Genomic DNA, 12,499 nt, shown 5'->3' with positions numbered 1-12,499 from the left:
GCCAAGTCTGCCACACCAGGCAAAGTCTACCATGCCAGGCCAAGACTGCCACACCAGGCCAAGCCTGCCACGCCAGGCCAAGACTGCCACACCAGGCCAAGACTGCCATGCTAAGCCAAGACTGCTACGCCAGGCCAAGTCCGCCACGGCAGGCCAAGACTGCCACGCTAAGCCAAGACCGCTATGCTAGACCAAGGCGACTATGCCAGGCTGCTAGCAGACACCTTATCTCTGGACCGGGAGAAGCCTTCCTCCAAAGCCTTTAAAAAAAGGTTAGATGTACCTTGATAATAGCCAATAACTGAAAACATTTTAAAAAAGCAGAGAAAGAGAGAGAAAAAAAAGTGCAAGTGGACAGAGTAGAGCAAGGAGCCCCACACTCTGCTGCTATTCTTACTGCCCATGCAGAGAAGATAAAATTTTGTCCCACCCAGTCAGAGTCCTTTTCATATACATAAAGATTTAACCAGTGTTGATCTTGCAATTGAATCAGGGGATTATATTTGTGAGGGCAGCACGGTAGCTCAGTGGTTAGCACTGCTGTCTCACAGTGCCATGGGCCTCGGTTCGATTCCACCCTCGGGGGACTGTCTGTATGGAGTTTGAACATTTTCCCCATGTCTGCATGGGTTTCCTCCGGGTGCTCCGGTTTCCTCCTACAGTTCTAAGATGTGCAAGTTAGGTAGATTGGCCATGCTAAATTGCCCTTAATGTCCAGAGATGTGCAGGCTAGGTGGATTAGCCATGGGAAATGCAGGGGTTACATGGATAGGGTAGGGGATGGGTTTGGCGATTCATTGTGAGCTCAATGGGCCGAATGGCCTGCTTCCACACTGTAAGGATTCTATGATTCTAAGCTTGTAATGTAGGTAAAAGTGCAGCCTAATTTAATCCCCAATCACCTATTCGCATACAGTAAGGGCACATTATCATTCACATTGTCAATAACACCATGACATTCTAATGAAGTACACAAAGGCCAGAAAGGGTCTCTGAGAAGCATTGCAGCTACTTTGCAGCTCTCTTGACCATCACTGGAAGGATTTTTGAAAATATATTACCTTTCCAAAACTGCATTTAATGCCTTCGGAAGGCTTCTGGCAGAATCTATGCTTCTTCTTACTCGCCAGAGATTTTCTTGGGTTTAATGGGTGGAATTTCAAGAGGAAATTCAGCAATTTCTCATCTTTAGGTCCCCTTAACATAGGAGGGCAGAAGTGAATCAAAATAATGCTTGTGAAATTCTTAATAAATTCCCCAATTCCAGCAGAACATTTCTACCTAACCTTTTAGCATTTACAACAAAAGTGTGCCTTGGGCTGGATTAGAGTTTCAATCTATACATTGCATTTCATAAGCCAGTTAGACTCAAATTGGACCATAATGAAAGGCAATTATTGTGACCTAATTCCTTAATCAAAAGTAAAGTTTGTATCCTTGAGGATACAATTATTATGAAGTGTATTATGTGTAACCTATCTTACTGTGTAAATTTGTTACTAAATGAGGCTTTGATGTACAATGCACAATATTTAAAACAATTATTGTGGGATGCTGGAGTTGTTGTTGAGCTGTTAGAGAATAGTGAAGTCATAATTCTGAAGAGTTTATGACATTGAAGTACTTGATAATTCAATTGTTTGCCACATTGGCTGTGGATGCAAGCCATTTGCTTCTTTATCAGTGTCTTGATACAAGCATTTCTTTAGAGACAGGACCAGCCAAGAGAATGGAAATTGGAAATAAAGGCCTTGACGGTTGAAAAGGTGAGGTACTATCACCTTTACAGTCAAATTCTACTATTTTAAAATTCATTTACAGGCTAAGGGCATCATTGCCAGGCCAGCATTTATTGCTCTTCCCTAATTGCCCAGAGGGCTGTTTAAGAGTCAGCCATATTGCTGTGCATCTGGGGTCAATTGTAGGCCAGCCCAAGTGAGGATGGCAATTTCTTTCCCAAAGGACAAGAGTGAACTAGATGGGTTTTTTCCAACAATCGACAAAATGGATTCATGATCATCATTAGATTCTTAATTCCAGATTTTTATGGATTTTCTGATTGTTTTGAATTTTTTTAAAAAAAGTGAATGAAAGCCCTTGATGGAAAATTGTTTTTAATAAGCTCATAACTGAACTGTGCAGTAACTACTATAATTATCACACAGCCTTTGCCAGGCGACGTGCTAACAAGGTGTGAATACATAGTTTCTTTTTAATGTTGTATTCACTGTGCAATAGGCAGCAGCTTCAAAATGAGCAGAACGCCATTATCTATATCTCAATGTCAGCAACAGAATTGTGGAGAATGAAAGCTGGTTCAGCCCTCCAAATCAACCTGCATCTTTCTGGCCAAATAGTTAGCCCACCTTCTGCAAATGTATGTGAGCAAATTTGCTTTCCCGAATTCAAATCATACCACTGCTGATGAGACTAGGTAAAGCTGGCAATATTAAAAGGCAACAAAGAACATATGACATGAACTTTATTATATAAAAATTTAACTAACTCTCCCCTGGAACAAACTAAAATATATTTTTAAACTCAGTAAGTCAGGCAGCATCTGTGGAGGGAGAAACAGAGTTAATTGCCACAATTCTTCGATCACCCGGCGGGAATACAAAAATGCGTCAGAAGTGGATGACTCACACATTCCTGTACTGATCCTTGTTCTAATATCAGGATGGGTGGCTGACCAATTAATAACTGGAAAGCTGGATGGCCAACGTTCTTTGGTCGGCAATGAGTTGGCAGTTGTGTCATCAGCTGATGTGGTCAGAGGCACTAGCGCCATGTTTAAAAGATTGCCAGTACCATAACATTGCCTCAGATCTGTTTATCCAACTTCTTACACAGCAAACTTGGGCCTTCCCCTTTAAGACTACCAACCACAATGCAGGTCTGCCATTGGGAGAATACAAAAAGAAGTAAGGCAGACAGGGCAAAAGGTTGAGGACAGAGATCATGGAGGAGGTCAACAACCATGCCTATACATTAATTCGGATAATGAGAGAATAATTACACAAGCAGGTAAACAGTCTTCTCAGCTCCATATTGTAAATAATTTATACCATTTACTCTAGGGGTCACAAAGTAGGTAAGAATGAGGATACAAGAGGAAAGAGTGATGAGTGAGCCTGCATCATCCTGTATGAAATGCATGGATGTTGCTCTTTCAAAGGTTGGAAGCCTAGCACTGGTGACCTATACATGATGGCTCCAACAAGCATACCATTGGCCAAAATATTAGCAGAAGATGTTGCAGTCACTTGAGACTTGTGTTTGTTCCTGTGGAATAATTAACATTCCTCCTCTGTGTTTCCCTAGCAGAAGACACCTTACAGAGTAAAGGGTGTGGACCAGCATCAAGGACCCATTTATAACCATCCTAAAGTCGACCAAGGACAAGGCTTCTGAACTGGCAGGGTAGCAGAGTGGCTGCTTTATCACAGATATTGAGGCAAAAGAGAGCAGTTGCCAAAGGGTGAGTTTCCCCATAAACAGCACAACGAAGCCATAGAGGAGCATGAAAGATGGTATTCCTCTGCTCTCCTCTGCACACGCCTTGATCTGAACACTAACAATCTTGGAGGCAAGTGGTTGGAAAGCCAACACCCTTTGCTCCTTCTGTTCTTTCTCACACGCCAAATACAAGGACAGAGACCTTCTGTCTATGAGGGAACAGTTGTCCACCTCAGGTGGAGGCTTTAGAAAGTGCACAGTCAAATTATTCCACTTTACCATTCACCAGTACAGATGCTTTCACATTGTTGGGAATGGGTTCATGCTTACATATGGATGTATAACCTGGTGACAAAACCACATACATGCCTGAGCATTTGCTGGAGGCCATTATAGCTGGAGCCACTGAAAATGGTAGCATAGGAGGAAAGATCAACCTTGAGCTCTGATTATGTGTCTGTTGCATTGTTATTAGGGTGGTACATGTAAGAAAGTTAGTATGATGTGCACGATGATCTAGTTGAGCTTCCAGAGGATATGTGCAACTTGACTTGTACAGGGGAGAAGTACAATTATGCACTGATTGCTGCTATTTCCTTTTCATCAACAAATATGATCTCCTTTGTTAAAGATTGGTGAATGTCCTGGAAAGCCAGATCCAGAAGACCAATTACTGGATGCAGTAGAAATACAGTCACATATACCCCTTCACTTTATCTAGGAGCTCTATTCAATAGTTACAAAATAAGAAGACAGTGAGCACCAGGGCACTCCACCAGCTTTTTGCCCATCTTAGGTGAGCAGGGAGATACAATGTGCTTTGTGAGGAAAGAGAGTGATTGCCTTCTGTAGCTGGGGGCTTCCCCCTCCAGCTGACCCTGCAAATTGTGAGTAACTCCTCAACCTTTGGCCAATGTCAGCAGTGCCTCAAGTTATTACAACAGAGGAAGCTTCTCTGCAAGAACCCATTAGCATGCCACGTCCACTAGGCCTCAGCCAGGCAGTTCATGGATAGTTACAAAGGTAATCCAAGACCTTTGAACAGCATGACTAGCAGTCTGCCTCCAGCATAGAAGACAGCAAAGACCACCATATACGAACACAAGTAAAACATAATTTAAAAAACACATGAGATGCACTTAGACTTCACCGGTAAATAGATTGTTAAGCTGCTGTTAGTTAAGTCTGAACAAGTTTGTAAAATAGGTTTTCTTTGTTTACTTGTTGGAGGCTCTGTCGAAATGCAGGAGTACCATGACCTGCTTCGAGGAATGTTTGGGAGGGTCCATGACATGTCTGACTGTTTTTTGCACCCTCATGAAGAAGCATCAAGTGGCAAACTGAAGTTTGAAGTTAGACTAGCTTTTTTATTCAGACATGTGATGTTGGCAATGCTGGCTCATAGAGCATTTATTACTCATCCCAAATTGTCCTAGAGAACCAGCGGCATTCTTGAACAACTGCAGTGTGGTTTAAGTAGACCCACAATGTTATTATGGAGAGAGTTCCAGGATTTTAACTTAGCAACACTGAAGGAACAATGATATATTTCAGACAAATGAGTGGCTTAGAGATGAACTTGCAGATGGTGGTGTTCTCAGCTGCCATTGTCCTTCAAGATGTTAGTGACTGTGGATTTGGAAGGTGCTATAGAAGGAACTTTAGTCATTTCACAGTCTTGTAGATGGTACACACTGCTGCCATTAAGTATCAGTGGTGGAGGGAGTGAATGTTTGTGGATACAGTATCGACCAAGTAGGTCTCTTTATCCTGGATGATGTTAAGCTTCTTGAATGTTGTTGAAGCTGCACTCTTTGAGGCAAGTGGAAAGTATACCATCTCATTCCTGATTTATGCTTTGTAGATGGTGAACAGGTTTTGGGAATCAGGTGGTGAGTTACTCATTGCAGATTTCCTAGCCCTCAGTCCTGTTCTTGTCGCCATAGTGTTTATATGGCTAGTCCAGTTCATTTTCTGGTCAATGGTAATCCCCCCCAAGATGTTGATAAAGGAAGATTCAGTGATAGTAATGCTATTCAACATCAACATGTAGTGGTTATTTGCTTTTCTGCTGGAAATGGTCATTCCCTAGCACTTGACTGGCACAAATGTTGCTTACTACTTGTCAATCCAAGCCTGGATAATATCCAGATCTTGCTGCATTTGGGTATGGACTGTTCAGTATCTGATGCACACAAATGATGTTGAACATTGTGTCATCATCAGCGAACAACCCCACTCCTGACTTATGATGAAGGGAAGATCATTGATAAAGCAGCTGAAGATGGTTGGGCCTAGGGCACTACCCTGAGGAACTCCTGCAGAGACATCCTGGAGCTGAGATGATTAACCTCCAACAACCACGACCATCTTTCTATGTGCCAGGTATGATTCCAACAAAGGTACAGTGTACCCCTTCCCCTGCTGATTTCCATTGATTCCAGTTTTGTTGGGCTCTTTGATGCAACACCTGGTCGAAGGTGGCCTTGATGCCAGGGGAAGCCGCTCTCACCTCACATGTGGATTTCAGCTCCTTTATCTGTGCTTGAATTAAAGCTGGAATGAGGTCAGGAGCTGAGAGACCCTGGCAGGACTGAAACTAGATGCTGTGTCATGAGTCTTTTTTGTAGCATCTCTCAAAATTCTAAAGGCCATAACACCATAGTTATAGGAGCAGAATTAGGCCATTCGGCCAACTGGGTCTGTCTTGCCATTCGATTATAGCTGATAGGTTTCTCAACCCCGATCTCCTGCCTTTTCCACATTATCTTTGATCCCATTATCAATCAACAGCCTATCTATCTCTGCCTTAAATATACTCCCTGACTTCACTTCCACAGCCTTCTGTGGCAATGAATTTGACAGATTCACCTCCTCTGGCTGAAGAAATTCCTCTTCATCTCAGTTCTATAGGTATGTCCGTTCACTTTGAGACTGTACCCTCAGGTCTTAGTCTCTCCAATGAGTGGAAACATCTTTTCCACATCCAATCTATCAAGGCCTCTCAGTATTCTTTAAGTTTCAGCCAGATCCATCCCCATCTTTCTAAACTCCATGGACTACAGACCTGGAGTTCCCAATCACTCCTCATATGACAAGCTTTTCATCCCCAAATTCATTCTTGTAAACCTCCTCTGTATCCCCTCCAAGGCCAGCACATCCTTCCTTAGATACGAGGCTCAAAACTGCTCACAATATTCCAAATGTGGTCTTGAACCTTATACAGCCTCAGATGTGCAGCCCTGCTCTTGTATTCTAGCTCTCTCAAAATGAATACTAACATTGCATATGCCTTCCTAAATGCCAAATAAACCTTCATTTTTACCTTAAGAGAATCCTGAACTAGATTCCTAAATCCCTTTGTGGGTCAAATTTCTGAAGCTTTACCCAATTTAGAAAATAGTCTGTATCTCTATTCTTCCTATCAAAATGCAAAATCTCACACTTTCTCATGTTATATTCCATCTGTCATTTCTTTGTCCACTCTCGCAGCCAGTCCAAATCCTTCTGCAGCCTCCCCACTTCCTAAACTTTACCTGTTCCTCCACCTATTTTTTATCATCTGCAAGTACAGCAACAATGCCCTTAGTTCCTGTATTCAGGTTGTTAATGTGTAATGTGAATAGTTGTGATCCCAACACTGACCCCTGGAAGCTCCACTAGTCACCGGCTGCCATCCTGAAAAAGACCTCTTTATCCCCACTCTCTGCCTTCTGCTAGTCAGCCAGTCCTCTATCTGTGCCAGTACTTTGCCCCTAACACCATGGGCTCTTATCTTATTTAGCAGCCTCCTGTGCGGCACCTTGTTAAAGGCCTTGTGGAAATCCAAAAAGATCACATTTACTGGCTCTCCTTTGTCTAACTTGCTCATTACATCCTCAAAGAATTCTAACAGATTTGTGAGGCATGATCTCTCCATGATGAAGCCGTGCTGACTCAGCCCTATTTTACCATTTACTTTCAAGTACTTCGCAATCTCATCCTTAATAATCCTTAACTCCCTTGCACCTATGTAATTATAGTCTCTGTGTAGTCCCTCATGTATTTCTATTGTCAGTGGTCACAGCCTCACCACTCTGTAGTGCCAGGTTATGCTTCTCGCAGCAGTTCAGCATAATCCAGGTGACACTCACTGTGACAAACTGAAATGCACCAACAGATTGATCCAGGCACCTAATACTTATCTTCAAGAGACCTGTGCACTGCTTGTTGGTGTCTGCACTAAAGGTTAGCATTTCTTCACTTATTTGGTACATTTGTGTCAGATCTTCAGTAATAATACCTTCAAGTTCATAATCTTCTTGTCATGTTCAGATTACTATATAGAAGAGAAGTCTGACCAAAGTAGACATGTTTTTTGATTTTGAGCATTTCCAATTATTAGCTGATTACTTATAGTTAGACCTCAATATAAAACAGAGCTTAAAAGGACATGGGCCTGCACATAATAAATGGTACCTTGAAGGACACGTACGATAGTAATCTTGGTAACCAATTCAATGGACTGGCTTAAAAAACCGTGTTGATTGCAGATATTTCTGGCTGTAATATTGGAGGCACAAAATAAACCCTACTGCAGAATTAAAATCAATGATCTGAGGAACATTAAAATATTAGCAAGCTACTTATTTACTGGAGTCTGGTCTACCATTTAATGAAATCATGGGTGAAGTTGTGACCTAACTCTATAAAACACCTTTTTGAAAATGTACCTTTCTCCCAGATTTATAATTTACATTTGATCTGGCATCAATTGCCAGAAGAGGGTCTCAAATGTTTACCACCCTTTGTGTGTTGTCCTTAAGTTTTCCTTAATTTAACTCCCAAAAGGTCTGGCTATAATTTGTACAGTATACCTCTAGGTTGAGTCTCCTCCACCAGCAAACAGTCTGTCCTCCAACTACCATATCCGTTCACCTCTATTTTTTGATGTTTTACAACATCTCCAAAGTACAAATTAATTTTTACCAGTGTCACTTAGTTTTTAAATGAATGACAGTCATTAGTTTTAAAGTTGTCATAACATCCACTCTGTGTGGTCATTACCACAGGACTTCATAAGTCTATGTAGTTTTAATCATTTTTTACAGCAGGTATTCCAGCTACTAATGCTTCTATTAAAATAGACAGTAAAATCCTGCTGCTGTCAGCCATTTATCTTACAGAGTTTCAGGTCTGTTGCTGGCCTGACGGCAAGTACAACATTTTCGCACTTTTTTGTGAATGTGCACTATTTATTGACACCCAGTTTCGACTGGAATTCCACTTTGATGCACTTGAACATGAATGTATTTTGATATTTTTTAGTTAATGCTGCATTAGCACATATCCACAAACTTTTGATTTGGATGACTTGGAAGTATCTGGAGATAAATTTAGTATAAAACTATAACTTTTTAAATCTCAAATGAACTTTAAATATTATACATCAATACATTTCAGTTCTATCCTCAGCTGACGATTTTGACTTTTCTACTGGTCCAGCATGAATCCATCTGGAATCTTGGTGGTTTAAGATATCCGGTTCTTTAAAGGCTGAGATATATTGGATATATTACAGGATATTTTTCTGATGGGTCTGCTAAATCCTGCAACGGACGCTTTAAGTTTTGTGGCTCAATTAAGCTACCTAATAGTGGTCTCCAAGTCTCATGCTCCATGTCCACAGGTTATCCATTCAGGATTCCATTTTGCATGCAATCTCGCATACATCTTTCGGTTGTGACCACTTGTCTGCCTGCATTTTTATTTTGCTTCATTTTTTTAGAAATCAGATTGATGTAAAAAAACGTTATTTTTTGTTTGATCCACTGCTTTGTGTACAATCAGTAAAGCCCATTCTTGAAGTTACAAATAATACCTTTATTTTGGTTGTGATTATTTCGATAAGGAGCAAACGTGCACCTGCTTTTAATAATAACTCCACGTTGGCTCCTTGCAAACATAAATTTTATTTTTCTCTGTACTCTTCCCAAAACAGCGCTGTTTGAATGTGGATCCAATCACAGCAATAGAGATTCGAAGTCGTTTGCCCAAGTGACCAACCGCCATGCATGAAGCCAGGGAGTGGACAGTTTGACCAAGAGAAAGGGGCTGGTGGTAAATCGCACCCAAGCCTGATTATTCGCCTTACTCCATAGCACACGGCATGCGTATTATCCGGCAGGGGTCACTGATCAGCAATGAAAGAGCTAACAATACCTGATTTCCTCGTCCATCACCAAATTATCTGTTGTTCTGGCTGCTAACAGCTAACTTTTCACAGAACAAAAAAAATGTGATGGTTCTTCCCCTTGCTCACTCTGAAATTGAAATGTTTATCGAAAAATTTTCACTCGGAAGCTCTGAAAAGAAAAAAATGGCGAAAATATCTGATAGCTTGGAACGTTTATTTTCGGCCTTTGAGAACCTCTTAAATCCTAATGGAAAAATGAGCATTGCCTGCGAAAATAAAATGCTGAAATTGCCAAACCTAGGGCAAATGAAAAGAAAAATCTAATTTGTATCTGCTGTGCACTACGGGCTATTTCAGAAGCACAATAAAACCAGGAATCGTTCAGGATTCAAGCCAAGTGCACTGCTTAGTATTCTCCCCTTGTCCACATTAAGTGTCCCTAATTCTTCATCAAATGTGTACGCGATGGTTGATGCATATACGCTGGTTTCTTCCCTTCGGGCTCAGCACACAGCAGACAGTTGTCAGAGATTGTCGGAAAGAGACAGGAACCACTCCAAGAGCTGAGGGGGAAAAATGCCTGAAACAGTTTGCTTTTTCTGATTTGACAATTGAGACCCTGGTTTGTTTTGATTATTGGAAAGCAGGTAGACTTGGGGCGTGTGCGTTTTTCCTTTTACATTTGGAGAGTCCGTGGCAGAAAAAAAAGGGGACTGATTTGAGCTCAGAGTGACTGTTCTTGGGGCACTGGCCTGCTGTATCTATGACTGACTGATTAATGGTGTTTTAATAAAAGGGGAGAGAGAAGTCTTTTGTTGAGTTCTGCTCGGAGAGGTCTATGAAGGAGCTAATGCAATTCCCACCGATCTTCACCTGCTCAGACTAAGCTGCAAAGTCAGCTCTGCCTATTGACAAGCAGTCGGCGGGCTTTGACTGATTCCTGCAGATGGATATAGCCGCAAGGGTACAGCCTTCATTCCGTTTCTATCCCTTCTCCAGCTTCTCCCACTGTGGAAAACTTCACCGTGTGCCAACATCCCCAGACAGGAATATGCCTGGAAAAATACAGAAAGGATTTGCAGCAACACTTGTTCTCTTATGCTAAGGTAGGATTTTTTTTTCCCCATTATGTCTTAACTCTCTGTCTCCGAACATAAAACCCATAAAGTTCATTGCCCTTTGAATGCAAATTCAGTCTGGTATAAACCGTGAATCCGAATATACGTCGGTTTGCTAATGCTTTCTTCGTTTCAATTGTTTGTTGGCAAAAGTCAAACTGTGTTCTGCTCCTCATTCAGTACTATCGGGGATTGGAAAAGGGTTTTAGTGCATCACATCATGCTGCACGCTTGGCTGTGGGTTTCAATTTGACTGCATCGTTTCCAATAGTCCGTGATCAGTACCAGAAGCCCGAAAGCCTAGCTCTTTCCTCAGTTTGTAAATATGCCTCCGTTCCCAGGGATGCACATCCTCCTCACGCTTTGAACACTGCCCCGGGTAAGTTTGATTGGAAGCAATTTCCGTGCGCTTTAATTTCCAAATCAAATAATTGTTTTCTCGTGGGGAAAGCAGCTATCAGATCGGGGGCTTGCATTAACCAGCGATCGGCACGGAAGGAAGAACCATGATGTGAAATTAACCCCTAACCCCCGGCTCTGACATTGCTTGTTACGGTTTGATATTTATTTTTCTCTATCGCATCAACCTGGAGTATCACATCGAGTAGTGGGAGAATGTCTCTGTCTCTGCGCGGATATGGTACAGCAGGTAGGTACGTGGAAGCTGACTGAGGAGACTCGGTAGGATTGTGAAAATGAAAGATTTGGCTGCACGGAATTCCAACAGCAAGTTTACAGGGAACGTGTGTGTTTAATAACAACAGATTTAGTCAGCCGGAGAATTAGATCGTCTTGTCTTTACACCCCCACCCCAACTCTTTTTTTTTATTTCAGCTCACATATGCTTAGGGTTGCAGTAATTTATAACGTTGCAACGTTAAATTTTGCAGATTTTTTTAAAAAAAAACTTTTTCTAGGTGTAAATTTCTCATGCCAGATCAGGAACACAGGGCAACGGAGAGGCAAGTGATTTTGTTATAAAGCAATGCCAAAGGTGAAGGTCATTTCATTCATTCAGACGACCACATCTCTACGGTATTGCTCTCAGGTTCTTTTGGGTCCACGTTTGGTTGTTAAACTTAACTGCTAATCTGACTGGTGCAACTGTAGCCACTTATAAATTGACTAGATCAATTTCACGACACAAAACTGCTTGTAAATTTCAGGCTTCAAGTTGTTATGATTTTCAATCAGACCAAGTGCTTGCTGTATGTTTCCAGCTGACATACACCAGGTACAATCTTTACACTAATATTGCTGTCAGATCTACCAAGTTGTTCAAAAAGCAGGGATTTACTAATATAATGCAGGATACAATTTTTTTTAATGTGGAATTGTTCTAATTGAGGATTAATCATAAACCATTTAGAACCTAATTCTTGTTTTGGCCAGTGTGAACTTTATCGCTCAGTTTCAGTCACAGCCAAGAAATACCCAGCGTCATAAGATTGTGACATCCAAAAAACAAAGGGATATCAGATACATAATATTCAGATGTACAGATATTGCTTCTAATATATTACTGATGGATTTTCAATGGCTTTACCCATATTAACTCGAACAGTATGCTATCTAATAACAGGGGTGCTAAACCATGTACTGCAGAGTGCATTACATGGAGGTGACCGTGAATGCACTTGACATCAAGGCATCATTTGACTCAATGTGACATCAAGGGGCCCCAGCAAAATTGAAGCTAATGGGAATCAGGGAAATCTCTTCACGGTTCAGTTACACCTAGCGAAAG

The 12,499-nt window shown here is 41.5% G+C and overlaps 1 long non-coding RNA gene across 1 annotated transcript in view; it reads left to right on the top strand.

The window, feature by feature from the left end:
• The first annotated feature begins 9,986 nt into the window (after window positions 1-9,986).
• The window catches only part of LOC125484842, a 203,729-nt gene continuing 201,216 nt past the window's right edge, over window positions 9,987-12,499 (top strand). Inside the window, exon 1 of the long non-coding RNA XR_007263665.1 lies at window positions 9,987-10,740. This is a non-coding gene — a long non-coding RNA (uncharacterized LOC125484842). The remainder of the gene's footprint in view (window positions 10,741-12,499) is intronic.

The sequence above is a fragment of the Rhincodon typus genome, chromosome 14 (assembly GCF_021869965.1).
Source record: "Rhincodon typus isolate 14 chromosome 14, sRhiTyp1.1, whole genome shotgun sequence".
Taxonomy (NCBI): domain Eukaryota; kingdom Metazoa; phylum Chordata; class Chondrichthyes; order Orectolobiformes; family Rhincodontidae; genus Rhincodon; species Rhincodon typus.
The sequence above is the reverse complement of the archived record's forward strand: the minus strand, read 5'-3'. Positions and strand labels throughout refer to the sequence as shown.